Genomic DNA, 16,393 nt, shown 5'->3' with positions numbered 1-16,393 from the left:
ACGTTTAAGACTTTCGGCAATGTCTAATATATCAGATGGATTTATCGAATAGTAAGCTGTAATTTCTTTGTTATACGAACCTATCAAATATTCCTTATAATCTGAAACAGGCTTAGTTCTATCAGGCTGCATGCAATTAGGAAATTTCTTTGAGAAATATATATTGATTTATGTTGATCATGTTGAAATTTATGAAGATCATGGCATCAATATGTCCTTGGTCAAAAATAACAGAAAATTTGTTCAATTCGATCCATCCAAAACTATTTATTTCTTTTCTTAACTCGTCAGCAATATGTGTGCTCTTAAATAATTTTAGTGATTTGCAAAGCTGATGAAAAAGGAAAGACTCCAATACCATTTTTTCATTCTCTTGAGCCGTTTGATACGTGTCTTTTAAGCAAGTTTCAAGTTGATCTTTGAACAGAGTCCATTTTAAATCTTCAAATACTGTTTAAATTTCAAAGCCAATCAGTCTAGAAGTAATAACCCTCTTCAAAATACTAGGATCTTTAATTTTACACAATACTTTATCAAATACCTTTTGGCTCAACTTCATCAATTAAAGATAAATCCATGTGACCTTAAATATTTTTGTATACTGATGCCAGCATTTGCTTCTTAAGTTGCCCATCATACTTTCTTGAACTTGTTTATTAAAAGCTTCAAATGTGTGAAAAATATTCCTCAAGTCTTGGTGCCATTAAGTCCACTTCATCCAAATCACTTGCGACGTCAAGAAAAAAAAATTCTTGCATGACCTTCTTCATTGAAAAGAAGTGCTTATAAACAGAATTCTTCTTCTCCAATTTCCTTGAATTAATAAAAAAAAAAAAATTCTACTAAAAGTTTGTAAGCAAATCTGCGAACTTTTTTTCTTTTATTTTTATCAACTTTCTTAGGTTGACGTCTGAAATGTTTTTCAACCTCACTAATTACATCACTTACAGCTGCATCAGATTAGTATTTCCTTCCGATTGTGAAACTAGCTATTATATGAGCAACATTTTTCTCAATTTTATATTCATTGCTCTCACTCTGAGATGTCCTCTTAATTGCATCTTTTAGAGTTTCATAAGTTTTCTTGAGCCCATCGTTCCATATTTTCTTCCAGAAAGGTCTGTTTTGACGAACGCTCGTTACCTCGTCAGATAAGAGGTCAGCCCCTAATGACTGAATCGTATGATTACTAATGTAAGCCTTAAGTACAGCATTTCTGACATTCAGTGGTGGATTTTTGTTCTCTGCTTTTCGCAAAATATTGTTAAAATGTGTTTCAAACGTTACCTCCAATTGTTGTCTTGTTCTGTCTTTGAGACTCTTTATTCTGAATTCTTTTATTATTTTGTCTCTGATTTTTTTTCATATTCACCAACCTATACGCCAAACAGAAGCGGATTTTTCAAGAAAACTTCTGGTTTATCACACCATTGACCTGTTAGACGGGAGTGTCTTCCGCCTTTCTCTTATATTCAGTTTTCCACTTTTGGTTCTCTTTTTTTCAAAATTCTGTTTACCTTTTCTTCAAATTTTTCAGCATGGGGCTTCATCTTCACCTCAATATCTTCAACCGCTTCATTTATTTTCCTTAAAGTCACAGACTCTTCTGATTTTTAAGAGCTTTCTTTCTTATGTGTCTTTTAATAAATCGTATTGCTCTTCATATTTCAGGATATATAATTTTCCTAGGGTCTGATATATTCGCTCTATTTTAGAGTACACGTGTCTCTTGATGACCATTTCTAAAGACAGGTCAAAATTAGAGCTTTTCAAGCACTCCCAAACCAAAAACAAATAATTGTCTAGACTTTCAATTTTTCGAGCACTCCATCCAGAATGACCAAAAACCTGTTCATGGATAATCTCGGAAATTAATAAGCTACAGGTTAAATTATTCATTTGGGATTTCATTTGGTGGATCTCCCTTTGTGTTAGATCCAAATACTCGTATATCTTGTTCATTGATGAACATCTTTGGGAAGCTGCCGGATGTATGTACATCTAAATCTTCTACAGAATTTGCTTTTGCAAAAGATTCAACAAGTGTCACGGATAGTTGCGTAAAAATGTTCAGGAGTTTGTTTCTGTTGTCTTGATGACACTTCACCTGATTGTAAGCTGCAAAAATGTTGTAGCTAAGTAGGCCTCATCTTTCTAATGCCAACTTAGAGCTTTTATACGCAAGTGCAATAACAGGCAGTATTTCTTTTAAAGCATTGTCATTTTCATTTTTAATAACCAGCATGACTGCATCTGATGGTAAGATAGACAGAATCGCAATCTTATTATCACGCTCTGAACAGCCATGAATACCTTTATGTTTTTGTGAACGTACACCTTCCGTGTCCAATATAACCACGTAGTCATACTCTTTTCCCTTTTCTGTCTTTACTAGGGTCATTGTAAGACCTCTGGTGCATTGACCTATACTGGGTGTAAGACCAATACCAAACATTATATTCAGCAATGTTGACTTTCCACTGCTTTGCTCTCCCAGCACGGATAACACAAGAATTCTTTTATTTGGAAGCAAGAGATCAAATTTTTAAATATTGCACCAATCCAATCAACATTTAGCATATTTGTATCTCTATCGTAGAGCTCTAAAGTTTCACCTGCAATCAAACAAGACGCAGCTATGTGTGGTAAATATTCCGAATCTCCACATTTTTCTGATGAATAAAATAATGAAACTTCCCTCCATAGGTGACGAAGTGAAAGAAGAGCATAGTTACGCCTCTCTTTTGCATTCAATAGCTCTTTACTATTAGATTCTATCTAATAGTCATGTTCAGGGCTCTTTCCAGATAATTGTATACTTTCCAAGAAGGTTTCTGTTTTTTTATGTACTACCTCCTGTAGCTGACCCACAGTTTTAGATTCTTTGATATTCACTGAAATAGCATCATCAGTAACGCGAAGATGAAGCGGAGTATTGTCTATATTATTTTTTGGAGTCCTTTCAGAAAATAGTAGATAAGTGGATCGTTTTTGTTATTGTTACTGAATCGGAACTTTTCTTCGTTTGATATTTCTTCTGTATCTCTAAACGACTGCCTGTGTCATTGGCAATTTCAGTTTCGTTTAATTTTTCTCTCAATTCCCCTTCTCTTGCAAAACTCTTTTGAAATATCAGGACATTTGACCTATAAGCTTCTAAGCCAATCATAGTGGAAACATCCATATACATTTGTCGTAAAGTATCAATATCTTACCTTGAAAAATCTTCAAATGGGATTATTGAATGCATTTAATACTAGTGATGTCCAGCTTTACGAAAAACAGCTTCTAATACGTGTTTTTGCTGGATTCCAATTAAATAATCTAAGGGGTCCTCAATAAACATCGGTATTGTGTGCTTTTTGTCTTTGGCAAACTTCCTCGTTCTTCTCTGCAATTCTCAAAATCGCTATGGTTTTCTGTAAAATATAAAAAATGGGAACTGAGGGTCCGAGGGAGACCACAGTAGTCTTCTGGATTGTGGATGATTTTCAAAAGTATTTTGTAGGAAGCATAATCTGTATCCATCAAAATTTACCATCACAAGAAAAAAACGAATTAAGTCCAATTCTAATCAAGTGAGTAACTAATTGCAAAAAAAAATGAAGTTTATTGAAACACCGTTCATTGGTGTGAAAGTCAACAAAGTTTTATTTGAAGAAAATAAACTACCACAACAAAACTGAATCAGCAAAAGCGTGAGAAACGTCAAGGAAACTCGATTAGTAGTTAGGCATTAATTCGCTTTTGACTTGGTTGTAATTTTCTCTACAACATGCCAGGGATTTTCCAACTCCTTAGTTCCCATACAACCATTAGTTGTACAGTGCCATACTGATAAAAGATTACCTGTCTCAAATAAACAGGGCTATACAGAGCTTAGAAGGCGCTAAACATACTCTTAATTGTGGTAATTTCTGTCTGTTTTAAGTTCCTAATAATGATGCACTTTTATTTTTGTTCGTTTTAGCATTTGTTTGTTCATCTGTAACAGTGTTTGTTATACCTATGTTAAATGTGATTATTTTATGTTTCATATGACGATTTTTTTTTCTTTTTGACGTTATTCCCTTCGTTTATAGCAATTTCTTTTCATTTTAAGTTTTAATTATTATATTACTCACTCTCTGCACATTTTAGGTTTAAATATGGTATATTACTTTTATTTGCAAAAGTTCTTTTTAACGATTAGTTTTTAAAATAAAGTAATTTTTGAGTTGATTTAGTATTGTTAATAATTAGTTGTATGGATGTTTGAAAGTTGTTTTTTTTTTTAAGTTTTTCAAACAAATAACAATGTGATTAAAACTATTTGCAAAATTTGAGAATTAAATCAAAGAGTTTGATGAGCAGTAGTTTTCTGCAATGAATCTAAGTAATATTTTTACCATAAGATTCAGGTAACTAGGTAGGTTAATTTTTATTCGAAGTAATTGAAAATCTGCAATGAATCTGGTTCTTGAAGTGACTGAAGCCACCTTGTATAGACATATCTTAATCCATAATTTTGTTGGTTTTTTCATTTATTAGAAAGGAGTCTGATCTGTTGTCAAATTGATACCAAGAGTTAATACAGTCGGAGTATTTCAATGTTTTTTTTTATCTTAATAGAGGTTTCTTTGGCTCTGTCTACTACCCTGAAACATTCATGCGAATTTTTGGCACTAACAGTCAGCATTGGCATTTTTTGCCAAAATTTGTTGCCCATTTTATGGCTGCATTATTTGCCCTACTTGCCCTGTAAGTTTTAATGCAGATTGAAGAAAAGTACCATCCAGTTTTTTTTGCACATCTCACACTTAAACTTTATAAAATACCCTTTTTTTGGGAATTGTCGTAGAAAAATGGCATTTTGGGGAATTTAAAAATTGTATTTCCCTTCCACTTTTGATTTTGAAAACTAAAATTTGCCCCTCCCCCCTAAATTTTCTGAGTTGATACCACATGTTAAAATTACGACTAAGAAAAAAAATAAATGCTGATGAACAAAGAAATTACGACTGAAAAAATAAAGAACAAAGAATTGCTAAAAATTCAAATTACCACAGTTTAAATGTACATTGTTCTTATACCGACTGAGAAGCCTAAAGATCTAATTCAAGCTACCATGAAAACCAAAATAAAAGTATACTTCACCCCCTGGCTCCATCTTAGGTTTCCTCAAGCCTAATAACCAGGATTTTCTACGATTTCTTTATGGTTGTTACAAGAACGGTGTTGCCATCCTGAACTGTTAAACGATAAATAGCTGGAAACTAGCCCAGTACATTTGACAACGCTTTTCACCCATAAAAATCGAAATATAAACAATTATTTGATTCCCAGTATGTTGATCAAACGTTACTTGCTGTTTACATAATTTCCAAAAAGTGTGTGAAATCATTGAGAGCCCAAAAACCATTGAGAGCTGTGCAAAACGAACATCTCTTGTCTTGTGTCTACTAATGGTGACTTTAAAGAACTGCATATCCTTGTAGATAGATATGACGGAATATTTAAATATTGCGACTTAGAAAGCTATGTGTTCGGCTTGAAACGCTGAGATGGTTGCCACGAGCACGAGGATATCCTTACAAGTTTGTAACATTTCTGGGTAGACACTCAAAACTACATGATTGGAACTCGATATTGTCAAATTCTAAGGAAAAAAATTATTAAGCTTTTATTTGACGAATTTGAAGACTTGCTTTTTGTGTTGCGAGCAGCTTAAAGTGTTTGCCTCTCTGGAGGCTTTCAAGACCGGAGAAAATTAGGATGTTCAGCAGAAGTGGAAAAATTGATACTGGCTTTGAACAGTGTTTGAGTTGCACCAGAAGAAGGTGGATGCAAGAGTTGTGTTGCACATGAACTGCTATAAGAGGGGTATCGTTATTGTATATGTCGATGCGAATGACACAGGAACTGTTGTCCTTTTGCTCAACTCAAATTGTGAAAAACGGAAAGTTTATGTCCGGTTCGATGAATATTCAATGCCTGTGCATCAACTTTGCAGGATTTTACCAAACAATCCAGTTTCTTTTTTCATCTGCCTTCTTCAGTCACTTTCGGCAGAGGCACCAATTAGGGGGGCAGGTGGCATGCCCTCCTCCTAGACTTTGAAAATTACTTTTTTATTTATATTTCATAGCTATTTTCTATTTTAGTTATGTGCTATATTAAACCAGAGAGACTGGCTAACTGGTCGTTTTTATTTGCCACCCCTGCGCGTAGTTTTTTCAAAACTATTAAATAGCTCTGTTACTTTTCGATGACCTTGTTTTGAAATGTCCCGTCTGTCCCACTCTTGTACCATCCTAATTCTACCATTAAGAGACAATCTTGTTTTGAAATGTTTAAGAGCGCGTCTACATTCGCGCGTCTACGCTATTGGAACCACATTTCTTCGACCGGAAATGTGATTTCTGAGTAGGGTTCATTCATAACTAAGCTACAGATGGTCAGTATTTGTTTATTGTTCTTGTGGAGAATTCGTAATCAAACTATGAGTAAAAAGCGGTGAAGATGCGAAAGAAAAATGAAGAAACTGGCAATAGTGTCAGCACTCAAAGTGTCTAGTTAGTGGAGGTAAATTCCCCCAACCTGTGAAAGTCTTTCAGAAATAAGCCGAACAATAAATGGCTCAGGTCAACATGAAAGTTCGGTCTGCATCCCTGAACCCCTTGCGGGCTTCAGCAGAAGTAGCAGTCAAGAACCTCTCTCAGAGTCAAGAACGACACATCACGACGAGCCAGCTTAACCTATTCTTGAGAAATGTCCGGCTTCCACTTCTAACGCTAGAAAATTCAGTGCACAACACTATAAGACTTATGAATAGATTGAATACTAAAAAAAATTGAATTCCGTGTTTTGTTTTGCTTGCCGCCATTTTTCTATGGGAGCTCTAAGGACTGGAGAAACTGCTGGAAAAACGGCTTTCATTGAGTCAAGATTTTGCAAATGGAAAGACAGTTCTGCTCTATTAAAGCAACATGATGGTTTTGAAAGACATAGGCATTGTATGTCAGCATGGACGGAATTCAAGATAATTAGAACTGATACTTCAGATCCATAGTGAATGCCATAATTCAATCCATATCTCAAGAGGTTCAGAAAAATAGAGATGATGCGAAGTACATTTTTAGCGTTATTTGCTTTCTTGGCCGCCAGGGTCTTGCTTTGAGGGGTCATGACGAATCAGAAACATCTACAACCCGGGGTAATCTGGTTGAATTGACGAAGGAAATGTCTAAAGGCGGCGAAAAGCTGAAGGCCAAGTTTCAGCACCGATATGGCCACTATTACAGTCATCAGTACCAAAATGACGCAGTTACACTGATAGGAAATGCCTTGCGCCAAGTCATTATTTCAGAAGTAAAATCAGCTAATTTCTTTGCTATTCTTGTCGACGAGACAAAATACGTTTCTAGAAAGGAACAATTAGCGATCCTACTCAGGTACTTATTAGATAGAAAAGTAGTGGAGTGACCAATCAGCTACTATCACTTACACAAATTAGACGCCAAGAGCTTATCCACCTCGTTTTGTCAAACTATAGAAAAGCTTGGTTAAGATTTGATGCTGTTTATTGCCCAATGTTATGACGGCACATCCGTTATGAGTGGGGAATTTAATGGAGTTCAAGCAAAGTTTAGGGAGAAGGTGCTTCATGCAGTTTACACTGTTACGCCCACTTATTTAACTTTGTTTTGACTGACTGCCTAAAAATATCAGCAAACTTTTCAGGAACTTTTCTCTTTGGTGCAAACACTTCACGCATTTATATCATGCAGCAATACTCGGCACGAGGTATTTGTGGAATCCCAGCGTATCAGCGGTCAAAAAGTCTTGGAGCTTGAGATGACCGTCCAGACTCGCTGGTTTTACACACTGTACTCTATTTTGAAGGTGAAGGCCAGATTTGATTGTATTGTTGCTGTGCTTGCCGCAGTCTCTGATAGTTCCAATGGTGAGGCAGCGTGTGAAACAAAAGGACTAGTGGACAAAATCCACTCTGTCTCTTTTGTCTCAACTCTGCACACAATGGAAAAGGTATAAGATATTGTAAATTGTTTATCAGTGCAACTTCAATCCAAAAGTTTATTAATTTATAAGGCACGTACACTGATTTTTGGGACATATGAGACGCTCCAAAAGCCGAGAAATGATAACGAATGGGACAACTTAAGCAAAAACATATCCAAATTCTTGGCTTTTCGTGATATACAGGAATCGAAATCTTCATGCAAAATATGCCTGCTCGACACTTTATCTGCCATCGACTCCTCAAGTTCCGATTTTCTCAAATATTCGAAATTGGGAAGCGTTATGTGTCATTATCAAGGGTTTCTCGATGTCAATGACCATGCCATAGAATCCCAGCTTTCTCTTCCAAAGCTGCATCTGTCAAAAATTGATATTTCAGAAATTGATCTTCGAGCTATCAAAATCTTATCCGACCTCCCAGTTGCCTATTCTGCAGTGCTAAAACTGATGAAGCTAGTTGCTACTTTACCTGTGACCACTACCAGCAATGAACGATTCTTCTCAGCATTAGGGCGTATGAAGGACTATCTGCGATCGACCATGGGAAACGACAGACTCAGTTATCTTATGATGATGGCCGTTGAAAAAGAGCAGGTACAGAAACTCGATTTCGATAGATTAGTCGAGGATTTTGCCAAGCAGCGAAGTTGCCAGTACGCCCTGTTTCATGTATGTTTGCTCAATGTCTTTTTTTGCATCTTCATTAAAAAAAAAAAAAATCGAAAAAAAAATCCTCACCCACTGACTTTCGGACTGTGATATAGTTGGTTTTATGGTCTCTAAGGGAAAAAAATACTTGCTAAGGCTATCGAGAAATGGGAATTGGAGGAACGGGTTGCATTACTTGTGAATAAGACACAGAGATCTAGACTTGTTCCTTCTGTGCAAGAAAACTTTCTTTATATTTGCAGGAAAGTCACTGTCGCCGTCTGTAGTAAAAATCCACACCTCCTTACCTCTCCTTACGACTTTTGTATATATTTATACACTCGAAAGCGGAAGTTCAAATATTTCCTACTATCTGACGCTACCTTTGAGTGATATTCAGTGCACGTTCGGCTGGACTTACCAGGATGGTAAAATTGCCTCAGTTGTGTCTACCCTTAAGGCATTCCCAGACAGAGTGACTTCTGAGTACTGGTCCTGCAAGCTGTGTACAGAAAATTGCCCAGGTGCGGGAGGTAGACCGTGCGACTTTTTATGTGGCTGTGGTGGGAAATATTTGAGTGCTTCTTTTATGCTGTATAATTAATTTTTATAGTTCTGTGGTTTTCAAAGTTTCTTTTATCCATCATTTAGACTCAGGTGTAAAAATCTGACATGCTGAGCTGGTATTTTTAAAGTTTGTTTGGTAATAAGAAGATCAGAGGCAACGCTGTAGCGTTGCCTATAGTAAAGGCCATACGGCTCCAATGTTTTATTATTATTATTATTTTTTTTTCCAGAGATCATATGGAAGGGGTCGTCGTAGAATCTTCAAAGGGGGCTCATTCGATTGGAAATCGAGAGTTCTATTGCCCTTTTTATAAGTCGAAAATGATTAGAGGGCAACTAACCCCCCCCCCCCCACGCCCATCATTCTCCCAAACACATCCAATCAAAATTTTGAGATAGCCATTTTGTTCAGCGTAGTTGGTTTCCAGATAGAAAATATATTTTTAAGAAGGACACTCCCCCACAATCCTCAGTGCAAGGGTTTTAAGTTATACCCTGGGGGCATATAAGGGTTTTATAGAACGCGTTGTCGTAGAAAGTTCAAAACAGGCTCAATCAATTGGAAATTAAAGGGCTAACTCCTTTTTTAATAGTCAAAAGTGATTGAAGTGTAACTAGCCCCCCTCCCCCCAAGCCCATTATTTCCCCAATCACATCCAATTAAAATTTTGAGATAGCCATTTTGTTCAGCGTAGTTGATTTCCAGATAGAAAATATATTTTTGAGGAGGACACTCCCCCACAACCATCAGGGCAAGGGTTTTAAGTTATACACTGGGGGCATATAAGGGTTTTTATAGAAGGCGTTGTCGTAGAAACTTCAAAAAAGGCTCATTCGATTGGAAATTCAAAGGGCTCGTGCCCTTTTTAATAGTCGAAAGTCATTGGTGGGCAACTAGCCCCCCCCCCATGCCCATTATTCCCCCAAACACATCCAATCAAAATTTTGAGATAGACATTTTGTTCAGCGTAGTTGATTTCCAGATAGAAAATATATTTTTGAGGAGGACACTCCCCCACAACCCTCAGGGCAAGGGCTTTAAGTTATGCCCTGGGGGCATATAAGGTTATTGTAGAAGGCGTTGTCGTAGAAACTTCAAAACAGGCTCATTCGATTGGAAATTAAAGGGCTAGTGCCCTTTTTAGTAGTCGAAAGTGATTGGAGGGCAACTAACCCTCATCTCACGCCCACCTTTTCCCCAAACACATCCAATTAAAATTTTGAGACAGCCATTTTATTAAACGTAGTTTTAAGTTCTGGAAATTAGGTCTTTGAGGATGACAACTCCCCCAGAGCCCTCAGGGCAAGAGTTGTAATTTAAGGATTCATTTCCCCAAACAAATCCAATCAAAATTTCGAGATTGCCATTTTGTTCAGCGTAGTTGATTTCCAGATAGAATATATTTTTGAGCAGGACACTCCCCCACAACCATCAGGGGAAGGATTTTAATTTATACCCTGGGGGCATATAAGGTTTTTATAGAAGGCGTTGTCGTAGAAACTTCAAAAAAGGCTCATTCGATTGGAAATTCAAAAAGCTAGCGCCCTTTTTAATAGTCGAAAATGATTGAAGTGAACCTAGCGCCCCCCCACGCCCATTATTCCCCCAAACGCATCCAATCAAAATTTTGAGAGAGCCATTTTGTTCAGCGTAGTTGATTTCCTGATAGAAAATATATTTTTGAGGAGGACATTCCCCCACAACCCTCAGGGCAAGGATTTCAAGTTATGGCCTGGGGGTATATAAAGTTTTTATGGAAGGCGTTGTCGTAGAAACTTCAAACAGGCTCATTCGATTTGAAATTAAAGGGCTAGTGCCCTTTTAATAGTCGAAAGTGATTGGAGTGCAACTAGCCCCCCCCCCCACGCCGATCATTTCCCCAAACACATCCAATCAAAATTTTGAGATGGCCATTTTGTTCAGCGTAGTTGATTCCAGATAGAAAATATGTTTTTGAGGAGGACACTCCCCCGCAACCTTCAGGGCAAGGGTTTTAAGATATGACCTGGGGGCATATAAGGTTTTTATAGAAGGCGTTGTCGTAGAAACTTCTAAAAAGACTCATTCGATTGGAAATTCAAAGGGCTAGTGCCCTTTTTAACAGTCGAAAGTGATTGGAGGGCAACTAGCCCCCCCCCCACGCCCATCATTCTCCCAAACACATCCAATCAAAATTTTTAGATAGCCATGTTGTTCAGCATAGTTGATTTCCAGATAGAAAATATGTTTTTGAGGAGGACACTCCCCCACAACCCTCAGAGCAAGGGTTTCAAGATATGCCCTGGGGGCATATAAGGTTTTATAGAAGGAGTTGTCGTAGAAACTTCAAAACAGGCTCATTCGATTGGAAATTAAAGGGCTAGTGCCCTTTTCAATAGTCGAAAGTGATTTGAATGCAACTAGCCCTCCCCCCCCCCCCCGACGCCCATCATTCCCCCAAACACATCCAATTAAAATTTTGAGATAGCTATTTTGTTCAGCGTAGTTGATTTCCAGATAGAAAATATGTTTTTGAGGAGGACACTCCCACACAAACCTCATGGCAAGGGTTTTAAGATATGACCTTGGGGCATATAAGGTTTTTATAGAAGGCGTTGTCGTAGAAACTTCAAAAAAGGCTCATTCGATTGGAAATTCAAAGGGATAGTGCCCTTTTTAAAATTCGAAAGTGATTGGAGGGCAACTAGCCCCCCCCACGCCCATCATTCCCCCAAACACATCCAATCGAAATTTTTAGATAGCCATTTTGTTCAGCATAGTTGATTTCCAGATAGAAAATATATTTTTGAGGAGGAGAATCCCCCACAACCCTCAGGGCAAGGGTTTTAAGTTATGCCCTGGGGGCATATGAGGTTTTCATAGAAGGTGGTGTCGTAAAAACTTCAAAAAGGCTCATTCGACTGGAAATTCAAAGGGCTAGTGCCCTTTTTAATAGTCAAAAGTGATTTGATCGCAACTAACCCCCCTCTCACGCCCACCTTTTCCCCAAACATATCCAATCAAAATTTTTAGATAGCCATTTTATTAAACGTAGTTTTAAGTTCTGGAAATTAGGTCTTTGAGGATGACAACTCCCCCACAGCCCTCAGGGCAAGAGTTCTAATTTAAGGATTCACCAAATCCTTTCCATTATTTCTTATGGAAGGGATGGTTGTATAAAACTTGGAGAGGTCTTATTTGACTGAAAATTGAAAGTTCTTGTTCACTTTTTAAGAGTCAAAAGAGATTGGAGGGTGACTAGTCCCCCCCTCCTCCACGTCCTAAATGCATCAGCTAAAAATTTTGAGATTGACATTTTGTTAAAATAGTTCAAAGCTCCGATAACAAAAAACTCCGGTGTCGACACAGCCCACCAGGGCCCGGGGGTAGGCGTTGTAAGTTATGCCCTGGAGCATAACTTATTAAAGGGGGCTTTTAACATATGGGAAGGGGTTTTGTATGGGAAGAATACATAGAAAATCTATTATAATTATCCAATTATAAGGTTAAAATACATACTCTGAGATAGATGTAAAATTGCTTTGGCACACAAAATCCTATTAAGGTCAATTCCAAACAGTCGTGATCCCTTTGTGTCAGCAAGTGAAATGGTCTAAACCCCCTTATTGGATCTATTTTCTCAATCCATTCATTGTTGTCAATCACTGTCCACAAGTTATGCAAGCTGTTTATTGTTCATATATAAGGTTTTTGTCAAAGAGGTAATCGTATAGACTTTGAAAAAAAGCCTCATTCGATTTAAATTGAAAGTTCTAGATCCGTTTTTTAAAGTCAAGAATAATCAGACTGTAAGCACCCCTTCCCCCATGTCATAAAAACTTGAAACTTTTTGCAATCAAAAACCAACAAAAATTAATTAAAAAAAACTTTCCGAAAAATAAGTTTTTTAAATAAAATTAAAGGCAATTTTAAACTTAAGCTCAGCAAATACAAATACCTGTTAAAATTAAAACTCAAAACGACCAGAAATTACTATTAAAGAATAAATGAAACCCAAAAGGAACAAAAATTAAATAAACAATCATAGCAAAAAACATACAACAAGTAATAATAGAAATGAATAAATAGATCTTAAAGCGAGTAATGCTTAGATTGAATATGAAAATCAAGCTTAAAACGAAAACAAATATTTTGCTATTAAAGTATAAATAAAACTTAAAAAGAAACAGAAATTAAATAACAATCAATGCGAACAAACATACAATATATGTTAATGTAAATGAATAAATAAATCTTAAAACGAGTGAAACTTAAATTGAATATGCAAATCAAGTTTGAATCGAATAAAAATAACTACAAACAAGAGTTTGGGTATCGCCTCACTGCAGAAGCCGAAAACCTATTGCGTCATTGGCGCTTTACTGAAAACGAATTATATTACAAATGCTTTCTTTTGTACTTAATATTTAAAATAAACATTAAAATTACAGTAAAATTTTGAACTGATGAGCTGTTAGCAATTAATATCCTTATGCATCAAATATTCATTTTAATTTATTAGTTCTTGTCAAGATTAGTCAAGACAAATATAGTTTCACTACAAACAAAATTTGGATACTGCCCCCTTCTTTAACTGTAAAAACCTAAAGCCTTCTGCGTCATTGGTGCTTTCATTAATATTATTATATATCTAATATTCAATCTGATTTTGTTTATACTTTCCAAAACTGTTCAAGACTCATATAGTTTTGCCATTTTTTTTAACTCTGCCATTTTTTCTAACTAATCGTGTTGGTTTGTTATGAAAACATTCTATGGCTTCTAGGCATTTCTATTTGAGCGGAAAACTGCACCTAAAACTTTGTGGAACATGCATTTTCTTGCATGAAACACCAAAATATAATAAAATGTCAAGTTTCGGAGTGTTCCACCACTCGCAAGCAAGTGCCATTGGTATTTTTGAATTCACATGTTCAATTTAGGGGATGGATGGTAGGATAATTCTCGTAGCAGCCCCATTCCGTCGTGGTATGATCACACTTTCAACACCTGGCGTCCGGACTATCATATAATCTACCAAGCATACAAATACCCCAAATCAGTATCAATAAATAAATGAAACCCAAAACGAACAAAAATTAAAATAAATGTTAGAGGCAAACTCAAAACGAGCATAAATTAATAAGAGTAGGGTTCAAAACCCCTATGCTTTCTAAAAGCCAGAATATAATTTGTACTTCATTGAAAATAAGTTCAAATGAGTTTACTGAAAAAAAATCTGCATTGTCAATTTAATATACATATGCTGATTTTTATTCCCTAAAATCTTAATTAATGAAAGAATTGTTTTCAGTGAAGCGCCAATGACGCAGTAGGTTTTAGGCTTCTGCAGTGAGGCGATACCCAAACTCTTGTTTGTAGTTATTTTTATTCGATTCAAACTTGATTTGCATATTCAATTTAAGTTTCACTCGTTTTAAGATTTATTTATTCATTTACATTAATATATTCATTTACAAAAAATTTCAAGTGTCATCTATAGTATATTCAATGCTATTGTGTTTGAGTTTGCATCTTTGCTGGTAACTTGAAAAAGTTTCTGAATTATTTTGAGGTCTTTTCCTGTTGTTGTTTACCCTCTAAAGATATATTTTTTGTCAAGTAGTGTTTGTATGACCTTCTCCAATTGTTAGAATAAGCCCTTTTCACTGGGTATTTTCACCAGTGTCATCTTTTTTCTCGGGTAGATTGGCACGCCATCTATAGTTTCAATTTTCTATAGTGTCATTTTTGTATCCTTATCGTTAAGAAGCGTACTGGGAACTAGCAGAAGAGGGGAAGGAACTTCCCGCAAGTGACGTATTGTACCCACCGGTATTAAGTAACCCGTAAATTGTGGGGGACAGTTGAGGGGGTCCTTACATTTCCCTTGTTCCTAGGTTCCTTCATTCTGTTTGTTTTTATGCAGCGCTCGGCGCGTGTAATTGAAATAGACATTCTTGGATGATTTTTAACCTCCCTACGGATAACGACTTGTGCTTTCTGAAGGACTGATTGTGGAATAGTTACGGCACGTCAGCATGGCTGACTACAGCTATGTTTATGCGCCGGTATTGAACTTTATAGAAACGGCGTTGCGATATCAAGATAGCGTATCGAAAGATGCAGCCGTGATTACAGCTGTGAAATGTTTTACGAGGGAGACTCTTCGAGAAAACCATGAAAAACTGAACGAGATAGCAGACAGTTTTGGTGAGCAGTATGTGAAAGAAAGGCGTAGTCAAGCTTCGAGAGAAACGCTAGCCAGTGATATGTATGATACTGTGAAACTATTGAGCTCTGTAACTTAGTTTAAGACACTGTTCACCATTTGGAAATTATCCGAAGTACTGAAAATTCCACAAGACACTTTTACAACCTTGTGTGTGAAAGTTAACGAATGCACGGATAAGATTGACAGTGTTATGGAACAGTGCAAATCTGTGCTTCCATCTCAGGGTGTTTGGCGCCCTCCTCCCACAGCCTGCGAAAGCTTTATATCGGGTTTTCATCACCAATGTACCCATCACAGAAATTGACTCCTGTTCAAAGCAGAAGCTGTTTATTGAAAGACATGATAGTGATGGAGGCATAGATCATATACAACAGACCAAGTCCGGTCTGGTTGCTTACATGAAAAGCCCCAAGTCGGTAGCTTCACTCGCCAACTCCCTGAACTCCTTCCCTGACATAAGTGCTTCTTTTCGTGAGGAAAAGTTCTTCGCGATCGCTAAGTTCGTGCCTCTTGCCACAACAGAAGATGATGTTGTCTCTGTTAACCCCAAGCTAGTCAGTGCCAAGCGGTTTGGACAATCTGAGACAGTCAAACTTACCTTCAGTGACGCCGACTCCCGAAATGCAGCAATCAAATGTGGGTTATTCATTGGCTACACTCACATCAAAGTCTTGCCATTCAGACAAAGTCCCAAGCGGTTTGTCAAGTGTCAGTCATTTGATCATCTTGCTAAGGACTGTACCAGCACCATGCGTTGTTCCAGATGTGCTGGTTGCCATGAGAACAGTAGAGAGAGCTCCTGCCGTTCTCAAATAGTAAAATGCGCTTTGTGCCCGGAGCGTAATAATGGCCACCCTAGCTTTAGTCTGCAGTGCCCAGCAGTCCGACGAGCAATACAGAAAACTTATCCTCAAACCCGAAAATGAACGAACTATCTATAT

General features: G+C 37.0%; 1 pseudogene; it reads right to left on the bottom strand.

Moving 5' to 3' along the window:
- Positions 1 to 1,629: 1,629 nt before the first annotated feature.
- On the bottom strand, positions 1,630 to 7,287 carry LOC148942662 (interferon-induced very large GTPase 1-like; annotated as a pseudogene).
- Positions 7,288 to 16,393: the final 9,106 nt, after the last annotated feature.

This window comes from Artemia sp. Qi Xiang Cuo, chromosome 16, assembly GCF_049724085.1.
Source record: "Artemia sp. Qi Xiang Cuo chromosome 16, ASM4972408v1, whole genome shotgun sequence".
NCBI lineage: Eukaryota > Metazoa > Arthropoda > Branchiopoda > Anostraca > Artemiidae > Artemia > Artemia sp. Qi Xiang Cuo.
The sequence above is the reverse complement of the archived record's forward strand: the minus strand, read 5'-3'. Positions and strand labels throughout refer to the sequence as shown.